Source organism: Schistocerca serialis, chromosome 1, assembly GCF_023864345.2.
Source record: "Schistocerca serialis cubense isolate TAMUIC-IGC-003099 chromosome 1, iqSchSeri2.2, whole genome shotgun sequence".
NCBI classification, from domain to species: Eukaryota; Metazoa; Arthropoda; class Insecta; order Orthoptera; family Acrididae; genus Schistocerca; species Schistocerca serialis.
This window is the reverse complement of record NC_064638.1, coordinates 1043651288-1043677505: the sequence shown is the minus strand read 5'-3', so window position 1 is coordinate 1043677505 and position 26218 is coordinate 1043651288. Positions and strand designations below refer to the sequence as shown.

Below are 26218 nucleotides of genomic sequence, written 5' to 3'. Positions count from 1 at the left end.
TACATGAAAAGGAAAATTCAAAAGCTGAATCTAGATGTAGTGGGACCCAGTGAAGCGAAATGAGAAGAATGTTACAATTACTGGTCGGATGAAAATAGGGATCAAACGGAAAGCTGCAGAAAACAGTAGGATTTGTTAAGAATATATGGAAACCGCAACATCAATCTGTGCTTGAAAAGCGCTATATTCTTGGGCTACTACACTGAATACTGACCAAAACCTCCTGCCTCCAGATTCCAGCCAGGGCTTAATTTTTGAACAAAAATTCATGTACAATGACAGCCGAAGGTTTCCGGTATAACTAATTGCTGTCGTTATGAGAACGTTCTTTCGAAACAAGGTGAAGTAGCGGACAAAATTTCCCAACACCCTCTTTTTCTATGGCTGGGAAACTGCCCCTAAAATGCGGAAGAATCTCCAATGATCAACGGCATGAGCATACAGAAAGCGTCAGAAACTACTCCGTTAGAAACGCTTAATGAGTATCCACAGTACATGTGACTGAATTGTAATAGTGTCATAATAATGTTTCTATTGGGAAATGATCTCGGATTAACCTTCCACTCTCTGGATGGAGACTGCTAACGGGAAGGTAATGGAGAGAAGAATGTGGAATGTCCAACTGCAGGGTAACTGTCTAAAGCATGTGCGGTGAAATCTCAGAAGTGTTAGTGTAGCAGGGAAGCTATAAAATCTGAAAATGGAAAGGCTCAGGATGGATTTTATGGAAGACGTATAGTGAAATAAGTAGTATTGCCTATAGGGTTTGGACCACATTGTTTACCTTGGGCATTCTCGTGTCACATCTGTTTTATCTTTGATGTCTTAATCATGATATCCAGACAAGCTCTGCGTCCTTTCCAACTCCCCCTCACCCTTTCACAGTGTACTGTTAAAATGAGACGCTCTGTCATAGCTTAGTATTTTACACACTATTACAGCAAAACAGCCAATCAAAACGCAGCCATCTTGGTTGCCCTCAGAAGTATCAAAAAACTGTGATTTACCGTTTTTCTTTCTTTCCCGTGTCGTGTCTAGCTCAGATGATGACATAGTTGTACTGTTTCTCTGAGTCAAACAGTCTTCGCATAAACACTCACAAACTTTACAACCTGATATTTTTTGCTTGGCCTTAACTGCACAACTAAGTGACTACACTTGGCAGTATAGACTCACCGCTTTGTGTCTACATGCACACTTCATCACCTGACCTGCTGCTCAGGGGAAAGTACTCATTAATGGCTTGTCTTGCCACATATGCTTCGAGGTACCATGAAACCTAAAAACATATGACTTGCAATAGCTATAATTATTAGTCTGCAAATGACGTAACTACTCATATAGCAATGTCATCAGCGATACATGACTTGAATGTCGACAAGCGTCAAGCCATTACCGAACACTTCTCATTTTTAGAAACAGATCCAATCGATTGAAATCATGTTTAGACCAAAGAAATTATTTTTAATTCAAGAGTTAAATAATACTGATTATAAAGACAAACCATCTTTTAATTTTGTTCTCTATTGTTATTGGTGTCCTGTGAATGTAATGATAGATTTTTCGCCTGTATGAGCGAAGGTTTGGGAAAACCAAGAGTTAGACAGACCAGGGGGTTGGGGGAAGGAGGGGAGCCGAGATGCCCCACTGTGTTACTCTTTAGAGACTGGGGATTCATGAAGAACTCGCCAACTGGTGAGGGCCGCCATAGCTCGTATGCTGTCAGAACATATTGTTTTGGCTCTGCTGAAGGCACTGTACCTTTCTCTGTGAGTTATCAGAAGGCATATGGACTGAGCATGCGTTTGAACAGAATGCTATCTGGCTGCCTTTCCTGAAAGGAACGAAAATACTCAGACTTTGTGCTCTTCTACACCACTTGGTGAAAGCACATTGCAACAAACGGATAACAGGACCCGGTGGGATGAGAGATTTTTGATGTTGTACTAATGAAATAACGATAAGATGTTGGTTGCTACTGAACACAATTCCTTGTTAGATAACTTTACCAAACTGATCAATGTTTTATTAAGAGTTATTTTTATGTTTCAGTTAGTGTTCTTTCTGACGTACTGAAGTAAGTTCTCTTTGATATTCTTTTTAATCAGTGAACACTGGACATATTGTAATAAAAATTGGGTCCACTTGAGCCACGTTTTTGATGTCATAAATCAGGGAATACTTTGTCAATGTGGTTTATTAAATGAATTATGTGAGATTCCATACCAAAAATTCACCTCTTTTTTTTCCAACTGCGTTAGTTTAAATCCACTGCGTAACATTTTTATAGATACCTGAGTTCTTCGTGGAGGGATCTGCCTCTCAGATGTCCCCTAGATGCGGATCATGATACCATTCCCTAAGGAAGGTTCAATTTGGCTACGCTTCACATTATATTCAAAAAATAATTGAGGACCTTAGGTGCTACTACTACTCTGAGATGAACAAGCTGGCACAGAAGACGAAACCATAGCTACTAAAATCAGTGTGACAAAACAAAGAAAAACTCATAAGCAAACCAATACCAACATAGGTGTGGTATTCATGCCATGTCTAAACTAGAAGATGAGGCAGAGGAAGTAAAGAATTCGGTAAAATATGGGCTCGACAAGAGGAGTGAGAAAAGAGAAATACCTTGTGTTCTACAACAAAATTCGGCTGGTAATAACAAATGCCCTCATCACAAATCACAAGAGACACACACAGAGTATAACCAGTGCAAGTGCCGATATCATTATATGTGGTACCTTAATATGTACACAGATCTGTGTGCTGGTTGTTTTTCCTCTGTGTTGAACAGTCTTTGTACAAATACAGAATCAATTTTACTAGCTGAGGTTTTCTGTTTCGTCGTAAGTGCACCGCTAAGTGGACTACGCCTTGCAGTATAGGCTACCTATTTGGCGTCCATGCATGACACTTCATCGCCTGGCCTGCTACCCAGGAGAACATTCACATTTTTGGCTTGCGATTGCCACATATATTTCAGTGTACTAACTGAGAACATACAACTTGTTAGCTGTAATTGTTAGTCTCCAAATGACATAAGTACTAGAATGAGATTTTCACTCTGCAGCGGAGTGTGTGCTGATATAAAAACTTCCTGGCAGATTAAAACTGTGCGCCCGATCGAGACTCGAATTCGGGACCTTTGCCTTAGCTGGGCAAGTACTTCTGCCAGTATCTCGTCTCCTACCTTACAAACTTTACAGAAGCTCTCCTGCGAACCTGCAGAACTAGCACTCCTGAAAGAAAGGATACTGCAGAGACATGGCTTAGCCACAGCCTGGGGGATGTTTCCAGAATGAGATTTTCACTCTGCAGCAGAGCTTCTGTAAAGTTTGGAAGGTAGGAGACGAGATACTGGCAGAAGTAAAGCTGTGAGGACCGGGCGTGAGTCGTGCTTCGGTAGCTCAGATGGTAGAGCACTTGCCCGCGTAAGGCAAAGCTCCCGAGTTCGAGTGTTGGTCGGGCACACAGTTTTAATCTGCCAGGAAGTGACATAAATACTGATGTAATGCTGTTGAGTGCACCATCCTAAGTCACCAATAGAAAAATCTGTACTTACTCCCATTACACACATTGCACACACTTGGAAGCTTAGTAGATACTTGCTGGACTATGTCATGGTGAGGTAGATTTTCAGGATACGAAAATCTTTAGTAGTTTTCAAAAATCTCTTATTGAGAAAAATAGTTGCTCCATGAAAGCATCTATTAATTTAAAACAACTTTTTTCTCACAATGTATACTCAAAAGCAGTTACGAAAATAATTTCTCGCTAATTTCCAATCCAATGAATGTTTCATGTACTTCCTCATCACAGAGTAGACATTTGTTTTAACATATGATTAGCAATTTCACTTCAGGACACTGAAAAATTGTGCTTTTGGATCCTACGATCAGCATAGTGGACCTGAAACAGTAATCATTTATAAAATAAAATTTGTGTACACTCAAGAACCTGAAGAGAACAAAACTTCGAAGATAATTGCTTTCGCTCTATATATAGACAAAACGCCGTCATCGAGACAAAATTCTCAGTGCAGCCCTGTGGACAGTAGACTTTTGTTCATTTTGCATGCTCGTTGAATTTAATTTCTTGACTTGCCAAGAAGCGACGCTAGAGGGCGCCTTCCTCGCCAGCTGCCGGCAGGAGAGGTAACAGCGTGGGACGCCGGGTGGGCGCGTCCTCCGGGACCCGGCGAGGCGGAAAAAACCAGCCTGTCGCTTTACGACGAACCCTCCTCGTGTGACGTGCGCTGCAGCACGAGAGAAGTCTTCCTCCGTTAACGACTGTGGAAACGTGAGAATCAATCCACATCAGCTCCAGACCCAATACCGCAGTAAAGATTTTCTTTCGGCTCGAGAGATTTATATTCAGATACTACAGAACTGGGATGTAATAAAATTAACAGCCTGACATAAAAATTTGTATATCCGAAGAGTGCTTTCTCACATATCTGTGTCTTGTTGTATTATATTCTACCGAACGAAAATCTCCTGTCTATATCTTCTTCTTTTCCTTCTCTCTCTCTCCCTCTGTCATCCTTTCTTCCTCTCCCTCTCTCTATAGATGCATATATGTAGGAAAAAGGAAAAGGAGAAGACGAGATTATCGTTCTGTTGAAGTTCCCCCGTCTTTTCTGTCTGCATGATGGGCTAATCTCAGGAAACACTGTAAGAATCCAGTTTTGACTAATCGATTGATCCATTAGTTCATCAGGAATGCCTTGTATATAATTTTCAAATATTTGTGGAGATTCGCTGAACTCTAATAAATTAAAGTCACTGCCACTGTGAAAACGATGGCATTGCCTTCCATTAGGGTAATCCAATTACTATCTGCAAAGTAATTATAAAATTTTGTTGAAATCAAATAGGAACCTTACAAGAGCATCATTTTTCGACATAGACTCCTTGTGTTCAACGTACTTACTCCATCGTTGTACAAGATTCCTGATGCCCTCATAAGAGAAGGTTGTAGGTTGACTACGAGCCAGGAATGCATCGCTTCTTTCACTGCATCGTCAGAGGCAAATCAAAGGCCCCTTAATGCCTGTTTGAGTGGACCTAACAAGGGGTAGTCAGAAGGGGCAAGATCGGAACTTTATGGAGGATGATCCAGTACTTCAGATTGGAGTTTGTGGAGCGTTTCAGCAGTGTGGGCAGCAGTATGCGGACGGGCATTGTCGTGCAACAACGCAACACCTTTTGGCAGCAATCTGTTGCGAATTGAAGGTTTTAGCTTGGCAGTAAGCATCTCATTGTAACGTACACTGTTTTGTTGTGCCACTTTCCCCATAATGTTACTGTAGTGGACCTTGTGGGTCCCAAAAAACCGTAAGCATCAGTTTTCCTGCGGATGACTGGGTCTTCAACTTTTTCTTGCAAGGGGAATTTGGATGTTTCCGTTCCCTACTCAGCTGTTTACTCTCCGGCTAGTAATGATGGATCCATGTTTCGTCACCAGTAATGATCCTGTTTCTACCATAGCGATCCAATTTTTTTTTCAGATATCCAAGCGCGTTTGTTTATGCAACTGTGTGAGTTGTTTTGGGACACATCTTGCACAAACTTTATGAAACCGAAGTCTGTTGTGGATGATTTCGTAGGCAGTGACGTGACTAATTTGCAGAGGTTGTGCAACTTCGTCAATAGTTAATCATCTGTCTAAGGGAATCATTTCACGTGAACGCTCAATGGTTTCTTCATTTGTGACGGTAAACGGTCGTCCGGCTCCCTAAATCGTGCGTAACACTTGTGTCACCATTTAAGAATTTTTCAAACCATTCGTAGACACTCTGTTGTGGCAAAACACTGTTCCCGTAGTTTACCGAAAGTCATCGACGAATTTCGGCCCCTGAAACGCCTTCCGACCACAAAAAACAGTTCACTGAAGGTTGCTCTTCTTTGGTGCAATGAGACAGCGGAGCTGCCGTGATTAACAGTGTTACAGTCTCCCACTACTGTTTTCTCTTTCTATGTGAAGGTTACTTTCGGGAGCCACTGCACTGATTTTGATATGCTTGGGTGCACTAGTGCGACCACCCCGTAGACAAATGAATTGTCAAGTCTTGCTTTGCTAGCATGTTGCGGTCAGTCAGCCCACACACACAAATAGACGCTGCATGTCACCGGCAAGTGACACAATGTGCTCCCCCTGATAGTAGGCTACCCTGCAACGCAGATCGATAAGACAAGATTATACTTTCTCATGGAACATTCCTGTCATTCAGGGCAGCTTATATGACTAGGGCTGAAAGAAGCTGATGCTCGTGAAGTTTGCTCTTTGTGTGCCAAATTTGGTTGAAGTTGATCAGTGGTATGGGAGGAGATCCTGGCCATAATATGTACTTGCTGCTGCATATACATACTTGCCTTTGCCCTACAGCTTTTCGTAATTGCATGTATGGCACATAATAATCTTCTGGTCGATCCCCTCTTATATCTCTTCCTATCTACCCCCTCCTGACCTTCTTTCTCTATCTCCTACTCTATCCATTTCTGCCTTCCCCAGGCATGTCCATCTGCGCGTGTAGCCACTGCAAAATAGATCGACATAACAGGCTAATACTAGTCCCTAATACTATTCCCACAACATGTCTTTCATGCACACACTACATGTTAAGGGCTTGGCAACTCTTTTTGTCTCATGAGGTGTAGACTGCCATGCAAAGCAGGTTGCCACCTGTGCTAGGCAGCATACTTGTTGGGGGCAGGAAATCTATTTCTTGTGCCTGACATAAAGGCTTCTATGGAAAGCAAGTCGATAATGCAGCTCAATATTTTCCCCAGAGTAAACACATGTCATACACTGCAGCCTTTATGTGAGGGGCTAAAAGAACATGCATGTCCATCTCCATAAATATTAGAGCTTGTATTGGGCCTCATGGGGCAAGGTGTTTCTGAGTCAAATTTGAACACCTTCAGTTTAGGGGCCTTGGAGGAGTTCTTACGTATACTTACATACATTCAGTTTTATAAATATATGCACTAGTCTCTTTTACACAGCTTCACATGTGTATGCATTCGATGTGTATATTACACAAAACTCCTCTGCCCCCATTTGTGCATCCAGTTTTCCTTCCCTCCGTCCCTTTGTCCACCACATTTTCCCATCTCCATCTGCCTCCTCCTCTCCACTTTCCCTTCATTTCCTCTTTCCCATCTTTCCCATTCCCTCTGTGGCAGAAAGGAATTGTAGTAGAGACCATGATGTTGACAAATTTATTGGGTGTGTCAATAAGGTGTTTTTGAAAACTCGTTCACATGTTGAACCACTTAAGTTGTTCACTCCACACATTTCCTTACCGCCAAGTTCCCTTTTATTACTGCCAGAACTTCAACTCTGCAAAAAGCTTAATTGATTCATTCTAAGGCAATGAAGCCGCATCAACTAGACTAGCCCAGAAGTGCACATCTAATGCTGAAATTTCAGTAAAACATTCCTATATAAAATAAAACTTTGAAATATTGCTGCTGCCACAACAACTCTTGAGAAATCAGAAAAGGTACTAACGAAGCAGACAGAAAATTGAGAAAACTGCGAATAAATTGAGAATTATTTGTGGTAAAGTGGGAAGAGAAGTACTTACTTCATATGCAGACTAATGATTATAGAATTAGGAGTAGAACCTTTTATTAAGTTGTCTAGTACCTCCAAGTATATGTGTCAAGAGCAAGACATTAATGGTTATTTTCCTTTGGGTAGCAAGTCAGGTAATGAAGTCTGGACACATGGCCGCGAAATGGTTAGTCTGCAGTGAGAAACGGAGTCCATACAGTGTGCAGTTACGACCATGCAGGAAACATCAGGGGGTAAATTGTGAGACGCGTTTGCAAGAAGACAGTTAGATGCAGAGAAAGAAAACAACTAATACAGTGATGTGGCTTCATAATACGGTACCAAGAATTATAATATCCCCCGCGTATCAGCTTACCTTTACGAAGTCTGTAAAACAGTTCAGCAACACAAAGCAACACGAATTCCAATGTTTGATACTGGGCCTCTATTATAATTCGTTCAAGTACACGTTCAGACGTACACTTCGTATAAAATTTAGTTATTTTGGATCTTTCTCTAAATTCACAAACTATTCGAGTTATGGGATGACGATACAACATATGAAACTCATGAAATTATGAGGGAGTTTCATTGGCAAACTTGGAGAACATTACGTCAGTAATGCTTCGCCGCAGTATCCAAGACCTATTTCTAAACTACGAACATTTGCAGTAAATATTTGGCAAGGTAGGGAAAGAGGGGATAAACAGTGGCTGCTGAAATGTCACGTGCCCATTGTAGCTGAAGAATTCCGTATGGACAATTCCAATTCACTGCGAAGTACACTGGTACAGGCAGAAGCTGAGAGAGTAGATCGTGAATCATGCGTCAATAGCTCTGCTGGTTAGAGCATTCCCCGTGACTGGCAGCGTTCCAAGTTGAAGTTCAAGGTCGGCTCACAATTTTAATCAGCCTGGAAGTGTCAAAACGGTGCACACTCCGCTGCAACGTGAGAGGTTAATTCTGGAACCTACCACCAAGTGGTGACTACGACATATCTTCGCTAACTTCCCTTTTATAGGATGGAGCTTGTTGAGATAGGCGTGGATGAAAGTTTCTGTCTAATTTGCCATTTATTTCAGCTTAGTTTCCAAGCGGCGAGTGGCTTAGCGGAAAGGGAAGAGAATGGTAATCCGAGATTCTTTGAGTCGGTCCTTATGCAGAAACATTTTATTTTCCGTTTGTACGTTACTTACTCTGCAAATGTCTGTAAATAATGCTCAATAAATTGTGTTTGTTAATGTTGTCACAAGAAGCATGAAAAGGAAAGGCAATGGAATATCTGGGATTGCAATTGAATTTCCAAGACGGGATTCTACTTGGAGCGTTCTCAAAGACTTTGCGAATAACATACCCAAAGTGGATTGTGGTTAGACCGTAGAGGACTTCGTATTCCGTTAGTTTAATTTTGACCTTAGAACAGCCCTCGGCAGCTGCACAAGAACGATTGTTTCCCGGTGCTGTTTTCAACTGAAGACTAAGAATAACGCGGAGAAATGCAGGAATGTTGTAATTATTTTATGAAAATCTGGAAAACTTACAGCACCCTGATACAAAACTTTTCCAACCAATGTGACGAAGCGCTATGTGCAGGAGAACAAACTTCATCTTTTAAATGACTCGTGCAGACAAACAAATACACAATAATTGTACGAGGAGATTTTTCGATGGAAAGGAGGATTGCAGGCGCTCGGTATTAAAGATATTCTCCCCAAATGCAGTTATCACAAATCTGCGATGACTGTTTTTATCGTCTGGTAAATAATTTGATCAAAAGCTTTCAAAACTGCTCCTACCTCATTGGGTGACTAAAGGAAACAATAGACAGTATCAAAATACATTCCATTCTAGATCAGTAGCTATCCTCACCAATATTTTACAAAAGATGGGTTACGTGATGTTTGCTATCAAACTGGGCGATGAGAGAGAACCATTTATGAATGTAAGCCAAGTCTGTTTTTCTATAGAAACTTTAAAACAATCATGTAACTGTAAAAATGTGACATTTATAACATGTGCCAGATCCCGACTAAATTAATGCTTCCCTGTTTTCTACGAAACATGTCACAACAGTACATGTAAATCATGAACTGTAAAATAATAAAAGTATCTAACTTTATATCCGAAGTTCTCGTGTACATCTGTAAATTCCACGCTGGAAATTTTTTTTCTAGCCCGAAATTTCTTTTGCCATTCACTTTCATGCCTTGTGTAAAAATAATGGAAGTACAATCCCCTGAGTATTATTTCAGTTTACTTGCGGTGTAAGTAAAGTAAACAGTGAAAATAAAATAAAAGGCTTTGCGCCTGAGGATTGGTCCCACGTCCCTCGGTTCTCTGGCTCGTGATGACTGGGTGTTGTGTGCTGTCCTTAGGTTAGTTAGGTTTAGGTAGTTCTAAGTTCTAGGGGACTCATGACAATAGATGTTAAGTCCCATAGTGCTCAGAGCCATTTGAACCATTTTTTGAACCACGTCCCTCGGATTAACGTGCCGTGCAGTTTGCACTGCTCCAACCATCTCCCGGAAAATTCGTTAACATAAATGCCTCATGTGTGCTCCCACTTCTGTCACTTTCGTTTCTGGCCAAATCCTGCAGATACCTTACAAGTGAACTAAATCGATGATGACGAGTAGTCGGTAGAAGCATGGCGCGCGCGAGCGCCTTGATGTCCCGGTCTGGCAAAACAGATTTGTTGAGCTAGGAATCTGAAGAACTGACTTTGGTATTGTAATGTTAGTCTGTCTTAGCACCTGCAAATGCGTCTACATTATTGCTCTGCAATTCACACTTTAATGCCTCGCAATTTCTTGAGAGTTGCAATCTCGAATATCACATGGAAAAAATTAACGTCCACATCTTCCCGTGCGGGTTCTGATTTCTCTTATTTTATTACGACGATCATTTCGCTCTTTGTAGACGGGAATCAATAAAGAATTTTAACATTGCGAGAAGTAAGTTGATGATAGAAATTTTGTGTAAAAACGTCGCCGCAGCGAAAAACACCTTTGGTGGTGGTAAGTTCCTATGGGACCAAATTGCTGAGATCATCGGTCCCTAAGCTCAAATACTACTTAATATAACTTAAATTAGGCTAAGGACAACACACACACCCATGCCCGAGGGAGGACTCGAACCTCCGACGGGTGGGAGCCGTGCGAACCGTGGCAAGGAGCCCTTGACCACTCGCGGCTGCCCCACGCCGCTGACACACCTTTATTTTAACGATTGCCACCCGCACTCGCAGATCATATCCGTGACACACTCTCCCTTAATTAGTGGTAATTCTACTAGTATATTATTACTCCAGCAGGCCCGACAAGCGTAGTGAAGGCAGTCTATTTTAGAGATTTTTTTGCATCTTCTGAGAGTTCTGCCAATAAAACGCACTGTTTGGATCTTCCTTCTCATAACATTTTCTGTGTGAATCTTGCAGTTTAAATTTTTCGCAATTGTAGTCACTTGATATTTATTGAATTGACAACCCTTACTTAAATTTCTCTCGTTTATCCTGAAACAAAACTTAACATATTCTTTATAGAGCTTGCTTAGAGGATTCTCTTCCGATTGCGAAAACATTCTATTGGCACCCACCTACGTAGGGAAAATGATCACCACGATAAAATAAGAGAAATCAGGGCTCGCACGGAAAAATTTAAGTGCTCGTTTTTCCCGCGTGCCGTTCGAGAGTGGAACGGTAGAGAGACAGCATGAAGGTGGTTCATTGAACCCTCTGCCAGGCACTTTATTGTGAATAGCAGAGTATTCACGTAGATGATGTAGATGTAGATCTAAAATGTTTTATACGATACTGCAGTGCCTGTGTTGTTCTGATTGCGATACAAAGTTCCTTTAGAGATGTATGCATGTTGACAGGGACAGGCACTACTGCAACTATAGCCGTTATGATATAGTCACTAATAGACGTCAAACGGCAGTTATATCGGCAAAAAATCTAAGAAGAGGAAAAATGAAAGCTGAATGAACATAGTTGAAGAAACTATGTTTTTTGGTTTGTGGAAGAGTTATAATGAAAGCAGACTTACGCAAAGTAAAATTATTTAGCTATTCGCTAAAAATTGGTTTACTGGACTTTGAAAACATTAGAGTATACCAATTTTGCTGTAGCTTAAGGTGTAGTGTTTTCCTGAAAAAATGAACGGCTACAACTTTGAAAGTAGTGTTCTTACAACTGTGGTGAATAAAAGACTATTGCTAATACAAAATGATTGCCAGAAGAGACGCAATGAAGCCCATGCTGAATATCTTACAGTCTTTAACACTGGCGTGACGATCACAATGGTAATTGAAACAAGTTGGGATCTAGGGAGGAGGGAGAGGATTCGTACCACAGTTTAAGCCATACCGGCTGTTACTCGACCGTAAGATAAGGAGAAAACCTGTACAATGACTTAGCGATCAACTCAAATACTTTGAGTATCACAGCCGCAGCACATAAGAAATACAAGCGACACCCGACCTCCGAGAATCATCTCGCCTACAAGAGACTACGCAACCGACCTAGGCAGTCAGTGAGAAATGCAAAACAGAGGTACACCCACTCGTTCACTGAGAACTTTCACAGGCCTTCTGTCTTGTAGAAAAGCCAACGAGGGCTCGAAATGGGCAAACGTCAATCTGCAGATGAGCCTCACGTTCATATGAGGTTCTGAATGAGTATTTCGCCGCACCTATATCTCTACTTGATCAACATACAAGGACGCAAGCCATCGAATTCCTTCACGTATCTGTGGTCGGTACAAACGAAGCCGGTGGGCCTTAATACGGTTAGAAACTCAACTGCGCGAATTCGTTCTGCAGCTGCAGGGCACGACAGTATTATAATGTAAATGATCAGTTGCCTCAATGATCCATTACTGCCGATAATAACGTATATTTTTGACCTTTCCCTGACCTTCAGCATATTTTTAATGGCCTGGAAAAAGGAACAATCAAAACATTTCATAAAAACAAAGCTGTTTAGAAACCTTCTGACTAAAGGAGCATTTGCATTGTCGTAAAATTACCTAAGGTATTGGAATATATAATTCACGATCTCATTACCAATTGCTTAAACTCAACTAACCTTCTGGATAAACATGAATCAAGCTTCCGGAAAAATTTCAGGGCGACGACTGCCCTTATAAAAGTGACTAACGAACTGAAACAAACTACGGACAAACAAGAGGCGACTATTATGTGGTTTTCGAATTTCAGCAATCTTTCGAAACTACTGACTTTGATATTCTACTTGCTAAAATCAAAAGTCAAAACTTTTCATCAGGTGCTGTACATTGCTTCCATCATTCCTTACATACCGCCAACAGAGGGTAATGATCGGAGCAGACAAGTCACAATGGAAGAATGTAGTATCAAAGGTCCCACAAGGATCAGTTTTGGGCCCATTACTTTTCTCATTATCTGTTAATGATGTGATGATTATTCCTTCCCATTGCACATATTATTTATAAGCTGAGACCTTCAGTTATGCCTAAGAGCAAGATTAACAATTCTGTGTACCGCTATGCAGAAAGTAAATTTCAAGTTACCTGCTTCATCAAAATGGGCACAGAACATAGATTTGATATTTAAGCCGTCCAAAACGGAGGCAATCTTAGTCACTCACAACAGACTTATTACTCCTTAGTTCAGAGAATCTCTTCCAATCTTAATCCTAAACAGCACAAAAATGACATTTTCTTCTTCTGAAAAGAATTAGGGGTAATTCTGGACCATTACCTAGACTGGACTGAACACCAAACTGCAGTCTGTGACTAGGTGTCAGTATAATATCATTCATTAGAGAAATATAAAAACGTATTTCATCTCAAGCACCCCCCCCCCCCCCAACCTGCACTATGATGATTCAATTCTCCAAGGGCTTTCGTGTGAGAGCTTACGTCGGCTGGAATCGTTAGTGATTATTCGTGTGCAATACATTTGTGATATACGTTGTTGCCTATGAACAATTATCATAGCTACATGCCACTAAGAGTTAGGATTATCATACCTTATGTTTACTGAATCATCTTCTCAGTCATTGCACTCCTTCCTATTCACCTTCAAACCTTACACTACTAACTGAATGACACAGCTCGTTTCCAACAAAGTACAATCCACTCTGCACCACTACACGACACTACCATGTTTTCTTAACCATATTCCGTGTCAGAAATCCGACTTTGTAACAATCTTCGCCAAATGTTAGAGAAATTAAAATCCTTGGGACGTGATGTGACTCTATTCATCTAAAATTGCTGTCATCTGTTTTATTTATGTTAAATGTCTCTTCACTGCCTTTATAGCCTTCTTATTTGCTGTGATGCCGAACTTTCTTTTGTTACGTTTCCACTATGACCGGATACCAGCCTTATGCTACCTTGAAGCCTCCTGACCTGCCTTTTCTCTGTCGGGATTTCCTCCCTTAGCCGAAGGTCGCAGTTTAAAGGCGCCAGAAACTCGCTTTTCACCCTTTCTCATCTACTAAATGACGGAGCTCATTGCCCATGGACTACGAGGTTTTCAGCTTCGTGGATACGGGAGCAGGATTTGGTGGCAGACCTGCTTGTCATCGCAGAGGCGTTACCTGAGGTTTTAGTCAACACAAGAAAAGGCAAAATAGGACAAACAGCAACTGACAGAGGAATACGAGAGTTAACCCAAGAATAAAATAAATTCCTTGAAACACACATTTTAAATAGAAAACATTAGGAACCAAAACCCAAGTGCCTAGGAGAAGATGTCGGCTCTAACCACAATTTAGTTATGATGAAGAGTAGTTTAAAGTTAAAGAGAATCGTCAAGATGAATTGTTGCAAGTCAGATATTGAAGTACTGACGAATAATTGTGTTTGAAGTTCTCTGAGGCTGCATATCTTTCGATGATGAATAACACATTAGGCAGTGTATCTGAAAAGGAAACGACATCCATAAAAGGGACGACTGTAGGTGATGAACAGATGATCAACATGAAGGCTCAAGAAAGGCAGCTACGAAGAAATCTTGGGCAGCAGAAAAAGTGCTGCAATTGATCACCGAAAGAAAGAAATACAAAAATGTTCAAGGAAAGAAAAGTATGCAGTAATGTAAGTCACTGAGCAATGAATCAATATGCACTACAGGGAACCTTAAGTGAAGTGTGTGAAGGAGATAATGTGCCTAAAAGGAAAATGAAATTTTAATTAGAAAAAGTATTTCGTAATACGGAATGGTTTAAGTAACTGCCGATGAAACTGGAGGCTAAGGCGTAAACATTACAGTTTTTCACGGTAGTTTCCTTACCATATCATAATGAACATGATGAATTGGAGGGGGAATTGTACAAATATTCGAAGCTACTTGTAGCTCACGTCTGATGAATAGAGCTAGCACAGAATGCATAGTAGAGAACTATTGTAATATGATTCTTGGAGAATATCCGTGATAACTTCAGGGCCAAATGGAGGAGGCACCCTTGTCACGAATTCTTCTAACAACACGCGTCCACTATCGCATAACCCACTGCGATAGGATATATTAGAGTTCGAACTGTCTTACAACTCTCCGAATTGTTTGACATTGTGTTCTCCTACTAGTATTCTGTATTCAGGAATCCCTCCTGCTTCTGTTGCTTACGGTATATGGCTGGTAACAGCTATCGTTCAGCCAGCACTGAAATGTTTCGACGAGTAAAACACGGTTTTCAGCTACGGCATGGAGTTTCTCCCCAATTAGCTATTGCAAACATAGTTTCTTTGGCATCCGTGCATAAGTACACTATGCGATCAAAAGTATCCGAACACCCCCAAAAATATACGTTTTTTATATTAGGTACATTGTGCTCCGACCTATTGCCAGGTACTCCATATCAGCGACCTGAGTTGTCATTAGACATCGTGAGAGAGCAGAATGGGGCGCTCCACAGAACTCACGAACGTGGTCAAGTGATTCAGTGTCACTTGAGTCATACGTCTCTACGCAAGATTTCAACACTGCTAAACATCCCTAGGTCCACTGTTTCCGATGCGATAGTGAAGTGGAAACGTGAAGGGACACGTACAGCACAAAATCGTACAGGCTCACCTCGTCTGTTGACTGACACAGACCGCCGACATTTAAAGAAGGTCGTAATGGGTAATAGGCAGACATCTGCCCAGATGATCACACAGGAATTCCAAACTGTGTCAGGATCCACTGAAAGTACTATGACAGTTATGCTGGAGGTGAGACAACTTGGATTTCATGGTCGAGCGGCTGCTCATAAGCCACGCATCACTCCGATAAATGCCAAACGACGCCTCGCTTGGTTTAAGGGGCGTACACATTGGACGATTGAACAGTGGGAAAACGTTGTGTGGAATGACGAATCACGGTCTACAATGTGGCGATCTCATGGCAGGGTTTGGTTACGGCGAATGCCCGGTGAACGTCATCTGCCAGCGTGTGTATTGCCAACAGCAAAATTCGGAGGCGGTGGTGTATGACGTGGTCGTGTTTTTCATGGAGGGGGCTTGCACCCCTTGTTGTTTTGCGTGGCAGTATCACAGCACAGGCACACATTGGTGTTTTAAGCACCTTGTTGCTTCCCACTGTTGAAAACCAATTCGGGGATGGCGATTGCATCTTTCAACACGATCTAGCATCTGTTCGTAATGTACGGCCTGTGGCGGAGTGGTTACACGACAATTACATCCCTGTAATGGACTGGCCTGCACAGAGTCCTGACCTGAATAATATAGAACTCATCTGAGATGTTTTGGAACGCCGACTTCGTGCCAGGGCTCACAAATAGATATCGAGACCTCTCCTCAGTACAGCACTCCGTGAAGAATGGGCTGCCATTCCCCAAAAAACCTTCCAGCCCGTGATTGAACGTATGCCTGCGACAGTGGAAGCTGTCATCAAGGCTAATATTGAATTCCAGCATTGTCAAAGGAGGGGCCCACAAACTAGTAACTTATTTTAAGCCAGGTATCCGGATAATTTTGATCACATAGTGTATGTTGCCAAAGAGAGGTGTGAAACAACGTTTTCAACCTGAACATGCAGCGTCGTTACGAAAAAAAGTAAAGCATGTAATGTGCACCTTCCTGTGGGCATAAATCAAATACTGTACCTTCTTCTCCACCGTATACCGGTGTTGTGGGGAGCGGGATGTGATGTGCAAATTCTCTTCTAGTTCTCCTGTCATGCCTTACACGTATTAATTAACGCAGGCGTATGCGTTTCTTATCTCACATATTAGTGGGATAAGCTCTCCATTATGGCTTGCTGCGTCACGACAGTGTTTTGACGATTCCCAAGCTGATGTTGTGTGTTTGCAAGAAGTGTTATTTGATTTGTTTTGTCTCCTTGAGTATTCTATGTTTTTTTGATATTGCGCCATTAAGTTCTTCTGTCATGGCTGTATTTTATAGGGACGTTATTCTGTTGACGTACTTTGAAATTCCGGACGATGTTCGGGGTTCAGGGTGCCGTTTTTGTGTAAATCATGTCCCGCGGAGAATACGTCTTTCTTGTGCTATTGGGAAGCTAAATATTTTACAACTGGCATGTCTCTCTCTGGATGATATCATCGCTGTCGTATGGGAGCGAGCAAGCCGTTTTCAAGTGCGTTATCCCTCAATTATGGAATGCTGGATTGCCATCGCCGAACCTCGGCTCTGCACTGCACTCGTCTGTTTTAGCGCTGGTAAAGCGGCTGAGCCACTCGGGATCAGCCGAGCGGTCTTGGGCGCTGCAGTCATGGACTGTGCGGCTGATCCCGGCGGAGGTTCGAGTCCTCCCTCGGGCATGGGTGTGTGTGTGTTTGTCCTTAGGATAATTTAGGTTAAATAGTGTGTAAGCTTTGGGACTGATAACCTTAGCAGTTAAGTCCCGTAAGATTTCACACACATTTGAACATTTTTTGAAAGCGGCTGAAATCAGGAGGAATCATGAGGAAATCAGGGGAATTTTATTATGCTGTCCTTTGTGATCTTTCTGCTCGAGACGTCCCTTTAAGAGTTATGGGTGTTCACTGAATGAAGACCAAACTCTTGAAACTCAGAAGGTTTCAATTAGACGGTTTTCGTTAGCGTTACCAGCCACGTTCAAATCTCCAGGATGAGTTGGTTTCAACGAGATCTCAGTGGAAATGTCTCACTATATTTCGTCCTATAGGTAGATGTGAGTGGTTATCTAACCTATTATAATGCGTTCCCCGTTTTTCACTGGAGTGGAATCAGACGGTATACTGTAGGCTGATTTTACATCCCTCCTTGATACTGTTGTTATGCTAGCTTTCTACGAGGAGTTTTTGGCAGCTTTTTATCGTGATAAGGTATCATCATCCTTCACATCTTCGGGTGTGGATTGTCTTCTCAAAGAATTTTATGTTCCGTTTTGGCCTTTGATAGGAGATACGATAACATCAATGGGGAATGAGGTGGTGCAAGGCCGCCCCACCCTCCTTCAAGGTCGGAAAAATTATTTTAATCCCTGAAAATACGGGACGTCTGTCGGTGGATCAGTTCCCACCGATAACTCTATTCAGTTTTCATAATAAAGTCGTAGCTCGGGGTATAAGTAGCTTTTGGTCGGTTTTGGCTGCTGACGCTGTCGCGCGTTATCAGAGTTGTCTCCCGGGTCGTACTTTCTTGACTCTCGTTGTTGACTGTCGTGATCTCATCTCGACTGCTTCCGATGTTCCTGTGTCGTGTGCTATATTTTTATTAATATTAATCATGCGTTTGACAGCGGTTTTAATGATGCAGCACGACGGAGGTCTACCTCTCTAATTACTGGTATTCAGACGCTGCTCACATCAATGGTCGTCTTACTCCTCCCATAGACGTGTGTCGTGATGTCCTGAAGGGGAATGCCTAGCTCTGTCGCTATTTGTGCTTTTACTCGAACCTTAATTGCAATACATAGATACTGGAGTGAGTGGCTGGCCGTTACTGGGAGAAATGTTCATCGTTCGCGGGTAAGCCGATGGCGTACTCATGGCGAAATACCGGTGCCCAAGGACGTTATGGATGCATTTTGACGTCTTCTAAGAGCACATGTTAAGGACCGAAAATGTCTTTTACTCATTTTGCGGGGATCTGAAGTGGCAGAAATTCCATGAGCGATCGTTAGATATTACTGATCGTTGTTCGACGAAGATGACTACGTTAAATAGGAAGTTCCTCACGGATTGTATTCAAAGATCACGAACATGAACTTTGCTCCCTCTCAATACTTCATAAGGTTCGGATATTGGAAACTTATGTGTTGAGTAAAACTAATTTTTCCCATTCCTGCGTTAATGTTCCGAAGTTACAACTATCAGGCAAGTTTATCTGGCGAAACTCTATGTTTTGGATTCGGTGTGAGGTTATGGCTACATCCCAGCTGATGGTAGGTTTGGGCCTCCCTCATGTTCGCGCCAAGGTTTTTGTTTTATTTCTTCGACGCACTATTTTCATGTGTCTTCGTCTGCCCCATCCACTTACAGCTCGGCTTTTAACTCCTTCAGTAGATGTTGGTAGGATAAGTAAAAAATTCAGGCATGTTATGGAGGATAAGTAAAAAATTCAGGCATGTTATGGATTTTTTTATTGATATGAGTTATTTCAGGGTTGATATTCTTTCCCAATTGCATCTCTCTGTAAAAATGCTGTTATGTCGCTGGACGTTTCCAAATTGCGTTTCGTCTGTTGAATCCTGTCTGTAGAGATGGACTGAAAGGTTGTTTGGTCCATTGTCAGCCTAATTATTTTCCGATGGAACTGGCGTCTTCATGGTACCAAGTCGTATATAACGTACCAACGTTTGAATTTTTTTGCATTGGTCTTTGTGAGGTAGACCGATGCAGTCGTTGCCATGAAACAGTTACAATATGTCTTTTTATGGTCACCTGTGGACACACACATATGAGTTGGCTCCGCTGACAATTGGTCTTTGTAGCCACGACGACGGCACCGAACATCTCCGGTGAGATTCTCCTGCATCCGAATTCAACTTTATTTCCCAGAACGAAGAATAATATAATTATTTGGCTTGTGACACTTCAGGTTCATTACGTGGTGGTGAGCGGGTACGACTTAGACCCTTGTGCCTTTTACCAGAATACGGTTAACAGCCCATTGGACATGGCACAAAGGTTGCCACATTATCGTGTGCTACTTGAAAATATGTTGTACCTGTCAAGGAGATGGATTACGTGTACAATCTCTTTTCTGCTCGAATTTTTTATTCATGTTATCTTGCTTTTAGTAAAACTGACTAAAAATGGTGAGTTAACCGGTCCTTGTGGTATTTTCGTCAAGGTTACAAAGTTCTTTTCATTTTTGTGGCCCTGTCTGATCAAATGGTGCAAATGGCTCTGAGCACTATGAGACTTAACATCTTAGGTCATCAGTCCCCGAGAACTTAGAATTACTTAAACCGAAATAACCCAAGGACATCACACACATCCATGCCCGAGGCAGGATTCGAACCTGCGACCGTAGCGGTCGCGCGGTTCTAGACTGAACCGCCTAGAACCGCTCGGCCACCCCGGCCGCCCCTGTTTGATCAAAACAAAAATAAAATTTTTAATTAGTTAAGGTTTCCATGAAATAATTAACTTCGAGGCAATATCAAAACCACTAAAGTACTGAAGAATACTAATGCGAACATTCCCTCAGGTAAACGCTGCAACATAGCGTCAACGTTACTTCATTGTGACTAATGGGATAAGAAGTAACGTCATGTGGTTGGCCTGTACGTTGACTTGGGTTCGTGGTAGCGTGTGAGGACTATGGGCAGGGACGGCACGCATGTCCCCACTCTGCGAACTATTCTTGGACTCCAGTAATCGAGCCACGAACGTGTCAGCGGACTGGCGCTGGAGTGGGCGCTTCTGGAATCTAACTGGTAGCCAGTGGCGATACAACACTCCGCTCACGTTCCTCCTTGAGTAGATCTGGAGATGCCACAGAAATGACTATCGTTTCTCTGTGCTGCTTTTACACTAAAAGAAATAAAGTGAATGAACAAAAGTTTGACAAATATACAAATAACATTAAAAATTAACTGATGCACATTCTTTGATATGACAACATAGTGGATTATCGAAGCAGATTAGATCGTTACTTACAGTATTAAACTCTTTGACCCTAAAGAAAATTTATATAGAGTGATTTCCAATTATTTTCTTGTACATCAGGCCTGTTTCTGGCAACAACACAACATTGTTGATTGGTTGCTGATTCCACACCCGATGCCATATCATCCTTCTGAAACTGCTATTTTAGGATTCATTTAAGAAATCCACATTCCAAATGTTGCGAACAGTTAAATTCATCACTCCATCTTTTGCCACAATGAACCAAGGATCTACAAAAATTGAAGGATTATAGGTTTGATGCAGGACTATACCAAAATTTCATCAAATGTTGATAAAGGAAGATTTTGTGCAATATTAAAATCAGTTACAAGACTATCCAGCAAAAAATATTTATTCAGCATATGTTGGAGGAGAAAAGATCATGTTTTACGCATACAACAGACACCCAAATGCATAAGCTGAATTAACATTGGTGAAATATAAATTATAATATTAAATTCTTCTGGACTTCGGAAATATTACAGGCTCGTAATATCTGAGCCCAGCTCTAGAAGCGGTACGAAAATTCGCTTAGATAAGACACATTACACAAAATTTTTAATTTCAAATTTCTTAAACCTTTGATTTATTTTGTTTTGCTAAGACAGCACACAAGTTTGTAGAAATAATACTGTATTCAAGTGTGGTTGCTGCAAAGCTACCTCACAGATATATGACATTTATTGGCAATTGCAAAATGGTTCTGAAATTAGCTGCATTAGGTATGAGGGTATTACCTATCGCCGAGAGATTAAAATTTGTGCCAGACCGGAACTCGAACCCAGATTTCTCACTTGTCACGAGCGAATGCCTTAATCACTTCTGCTACCCGAACACTAGTCCAGGACCCATCGGCAGTTCCATATGTCACTCTCTACGACCACATCGCTCGCAAAGATTCCATAATTTCGAATAAACTTCATAAATTTTATACAGTTGCTAAGATCGCCGCCAATGTCTGTTGAAGCTTGCGTCCGTCATGGAAGTGTGCTCGGATAGCTGAAATGGTAAGGCTACCAGTCACGATACGTGGGATATCCGGGTTCGAATCCTGGTACGGTATTAATTTTATACGTAACAAATAGGTAATACCTTAATAACTAAGGTAGTCAATTACAAAGAATTTCCGCAACTGTGAATAAATTTCACGGATTTAATATACCTGTAAGATCGTCGTCAACGTCTGTTTTTTCAGACACCGTTATAAATAAGTACCACATTAAAAGGCATTCAAACAAATTTAAGATGTAACAAAAAACTCCTTTGAGTATATGTCAATTAAAATAGCACTAGTCTTCAGGCAGCCTATTTCTGTTATAAAAATGTGATTATACTTCATTTAGTGGTACCACGTCCTTTAAACCGAAAAGGGGGGGGGGGGGCGGAGAAGAATATATTGAAATATATTTTTACTAGACACCATGCGCCACTTATGATTGAAGTGATATTGTGGTGGGACTTGTAGACCTGCAACAATTATCTGCGAACTTGTCAACGTGGTGTTGGTTGGTAATAGCGCAACAACATGTCCAATACCAGTTGTGACTACAACCTTATTTTGTGGGCTTACCAAATAAATACTGTGCTATGACGATACGCTTTGATTTTACAATATTTCCATTGCACGTAGTTACAAAAACCTGATACCACAAATAATCTTTTGGACCAGAGACCTGAAATCGATTCAGCCATTAATTTCGTAACAGGGTTCTCATGAAATGCACAGTCTAGGCTTTTGGCATAAATGATTGGTGTCTGAGACTTGATTTTTATCAAAATGGTTCAAATGGCTCTGAGCACTATGGGACTCAACTGCTGTGGTCATCAGTCCCCTAGAACTTAGAACTACTTAAACCTAACTAACCTAAGGACATGACACACATCCATGCCCGAGGCAGGATTCGAACCTGCGACCGTAGCAGCAGCGCGGCTCCGGACTGGAGCGCCTAGAACCGCACGGCCACCGCGGCCGGCGCTGATTTTTATCAATCGCAATCAAAGGTAACATCACAAGACCAATACAACACGTTGTAAGTGTAGAGCTTGTTGTAGTTTGTATATATTAGGAGAAAATTCTGTTGAATTATTTTCTCTTTCGTCAAAACCTCATTTTCACTAAAATTGATTCTGATGTAACGTAACATACACTTCTGGCTACAATATAACATTGCCTGAAATCATCACTCTCTTTCCATATTATTCATTTTGTTTAAATTGTTCCACCAGCTAACAACGGGTGAATCAAGTTTTAGCATTTGTTTAAGTTTTTAGAAGTTAGGTCCAATATTACTAACATTTGCTGCAAGTTAGAATGATACATTATTCGCAGTGACATAATAGATTTGTGAGGACATCTACAACAAACTAATCTTACCTAATCATATACGACATCATTGCTCATCTTAATTTTTCACACTTTCCTTAAAAATTCTGTGGAAACAATTGAGGTATGTCATCCAAAAACACGAAGTCGAAACACCTCGATCATCTAAAAGATGATGCTGTCGTTATTATTTATTAAACAGAACAATGCATCGATAACTTTCAATAGACATTTACTGGGCCAAATTCGATTTGATATTTGTACTACTCTAATCAGATGAAATCATGTGATGTATATAGGAACAATATTGTAATTCACTTTTTTTTGTGGGAATTTTTGCTTTGGTATGTTTTCAGCACTTTTATTGTCATCTCAGTTGAATCAACAACAGTGTCAGTAACCAGCGAACGACGCTCAATTTTATTTTTATGCATTGAACCTTTTGTACATTTAACTAACAGTGTGTAGAAGATAACCTGATTTAAAGCCAAATTTGTACTTATTACGAATGGCTTGGATGATACCACAACAACGACATCACGATTACGAGAGAAGATGCCTAGGTTGAAGAGGGGCTGTTACAAACGGAGTATTTTATAGTCTCTACAGAGTGGTTGGTGTGAAAGCTACAGCTGTTGAACACTTCAAATGGCACTCAGTTTTCGTTTTTCAGTAATGATGTGGTGGACACATTGATAGCAGCCATACTGGGATACGTTAGGTATGCTTTCGTGTTTGTACTGGGTGCTGCTGTCACGGAAACTTTATATACAATTTTTGTTTGTAACACAAACCTCAAAATTACTCCAGACATCAAATGAAGACATGAACATGTAACGGACGGCGGAACTGCATCGAATAACGTAAACATACGCTCGGTCACTACAGCCGGCTTATATTTATGTAATGAGTAAATAAATTAAATTTCCTTCTCTTTCCCTGGCTTGAGATTCATCGTTTTTGAAGCCCCTCTTTGGCATAGTAACATTCTGTTTCCATTTACTGTGGTACCGTAATTTGTAAGGTGTTGGATGAATAAAATCGTTGAATAAGAGCCTACGGTAAGTCTTTCAATGTCAGGTACAGCCACATACACTGGAAAATAACATAATGTGTTATGTAGAACTTATCAGAAAGCGAGTATTGGGTTTCCATACATACTACAATACTTCAGTATAAAATTATAGTGATAACACCACACGATAATAGACAGCAAATGCTGTTAGAAAAACAAGTCTGTGATCACGTATTGCATCTATATCGCAAATTTCATTTAGTAGATCAGATAAAATGGTACAGCAGAAATTGCGATGAGCTGAAGTTCTTTAGTAATATGAAGCCACACGTTTCAGGAGGGCATGTGGACCCATACCTCAATCCGTATCGCTTCAGAAGAAAATTACATATGCGTTTCGCCAGGTACGCCTCTGAGGTGAAACATTACGTCACAGCAAGTAATTCTCAAATGCTTTTTCAACAACTCTCTACAATAACTTCATAAAAATTATCTGCAATAATAATCTAATTGCAAGGTCGCCTACACTTATGACCATTCTACGTATAACTGCCCACGGGAAGTGGCTTTTACCTTACACAACTTACGAGGACGACATACCTACATCTTTTATGTACTTGACAATGAGCAAAGCTCTAAATTAGTTAGTAATGCTACATAAAGCACTGTTTTAAAATAATAGACTGGTGATAATGATTCATGCTTCAAAATGAGTTATTGTTCGTTAGTATAAAAATGGAATAAACTAGGTCTTTCAGCGGGTATTAGCTTAATGATCAGAAGAAGGAAAGAAGATAATGGAACATCGAATAAAGTCGAGCAATTTGCTCGAAAAGCCAGATGGAAAAATACCGTCAAAGACTGTTAGTGGGGCACTGTTGTGTAAACAAAATACGGGTGTGACTAATCCCAAGATTACCACCCTACGTAGAGATGTTGAACAGGTGACTTAATGATGGCATTGACTACTGCATGACGTAGGGGATTGGTGGTCTTCACTCACGATCAAAGAGAAACTACTGTCGGAGAATACAACTTCCGAAATGGGCGACCTCCGTGGCAGTTGTCGATATCATAAAATCAAGAACAAACAAATTACAAAAATATATTGCTAGACAAGGTACGATACGAAAATGTGTCTCTCTTCCTCATTTATTACAGTTCCTGTTCCAACAGCACGTTTGTTACTGTTCACTGAGTATATTGCGCAGTTTTTCATAGCTGTGCTCATATAGGGTCACTGTTACTGACAATATACGCCAATAAAGTTTTCCCCATTTCTAGTGTTAGTAGTAGGTTTCTTTCTAATCGAAAATTTAATTTTTCATTGGAATGATCAATCGTCTGTTTACTTCCTTTTTTTTTTTCAATCTACTCATCGCTTTCATTTTAAAATAAGATGTTTGCGGTGCAATTCGTTAGCATTACAGTCAATGGTCTCTATCGTTCGTTGATGAAAGACAATTTATATCCTCCTATAAATAAGTTCCCTGTCAGATTGCACAACTATTATGATAACGAACATGTGCTAGGAAAGATATGCGTCCAAATCATCTCTGGTAACGCATTGATAGTTCTCGTATTTGCCAAACCTCTTTAGGCAACCTTAGCTACTGCTTCGACTCTGACGACCTTCATATCAACCTGACTTTAATTTTTAAGCACCTTTTTACTTAGTCAGACTATCAGTTAAAACATTTACATGTAATAGAATAACAGCGAAACCTATGAGATAATAAACAAGAAATTATTTGAGTATGTAATGTTTCGCAGGTGCTGAAGCTGTTTGAGACTTTGACAAAGAGTTCCGCATAGCTAACTGGCTCATGTGTGACACAGCACTACGGTAAGTACGCAATGCGCATGCTCGTTTCACAATTTTCTTCATTTATTGTCTCTGTAATAACTTTTAATTATTAGTGGTGTATTGTTTACTTCTCATTCCTTACGTGTAGCCTACAGTTCAACCATTCTTATTCTCTTGGATAGGTACAAAAATTTTATACACTTCAATGCTTTCTACTTGTACTCAGAAAAAAACCTAAATTTTTGAAACGTTCAGTCTCGGTCGATTAGAGACATTGCTGTATATTCCTTAATGTTAAGTATCATTGCTGCTAAATGTGTCCATGATTGTGCGATGCAACATCTCGAATGGGCTTATTAACTGCCAATGGAATGTGTAGGCAGTCGAACTCACCAAAATTAAATACCACACTCG

At 40.9% G+C, this 26218-nt stretch overlaps 1 protein-coding gene across 1 annotated transcript in view; it reads left to right on the top strand.

The window, feature by feature from the left end:
- Positions 1-26218, top strand: part of LOC126458809 (parathyroid hormone/parathyroid hormone-related peptide receptor-like) — a gene marked incomplete at its 3' end in the record, with an annotated part of 611649 nt that overhangs the window by 121975 nt on the left and 463456 nt on the right. The window contains exon 2 of the mRNA XM_050095819.1: positions 25771-25843. The remainder of the gene's footprint in view (positions 1-25770; positions 25844-26218) is intronic.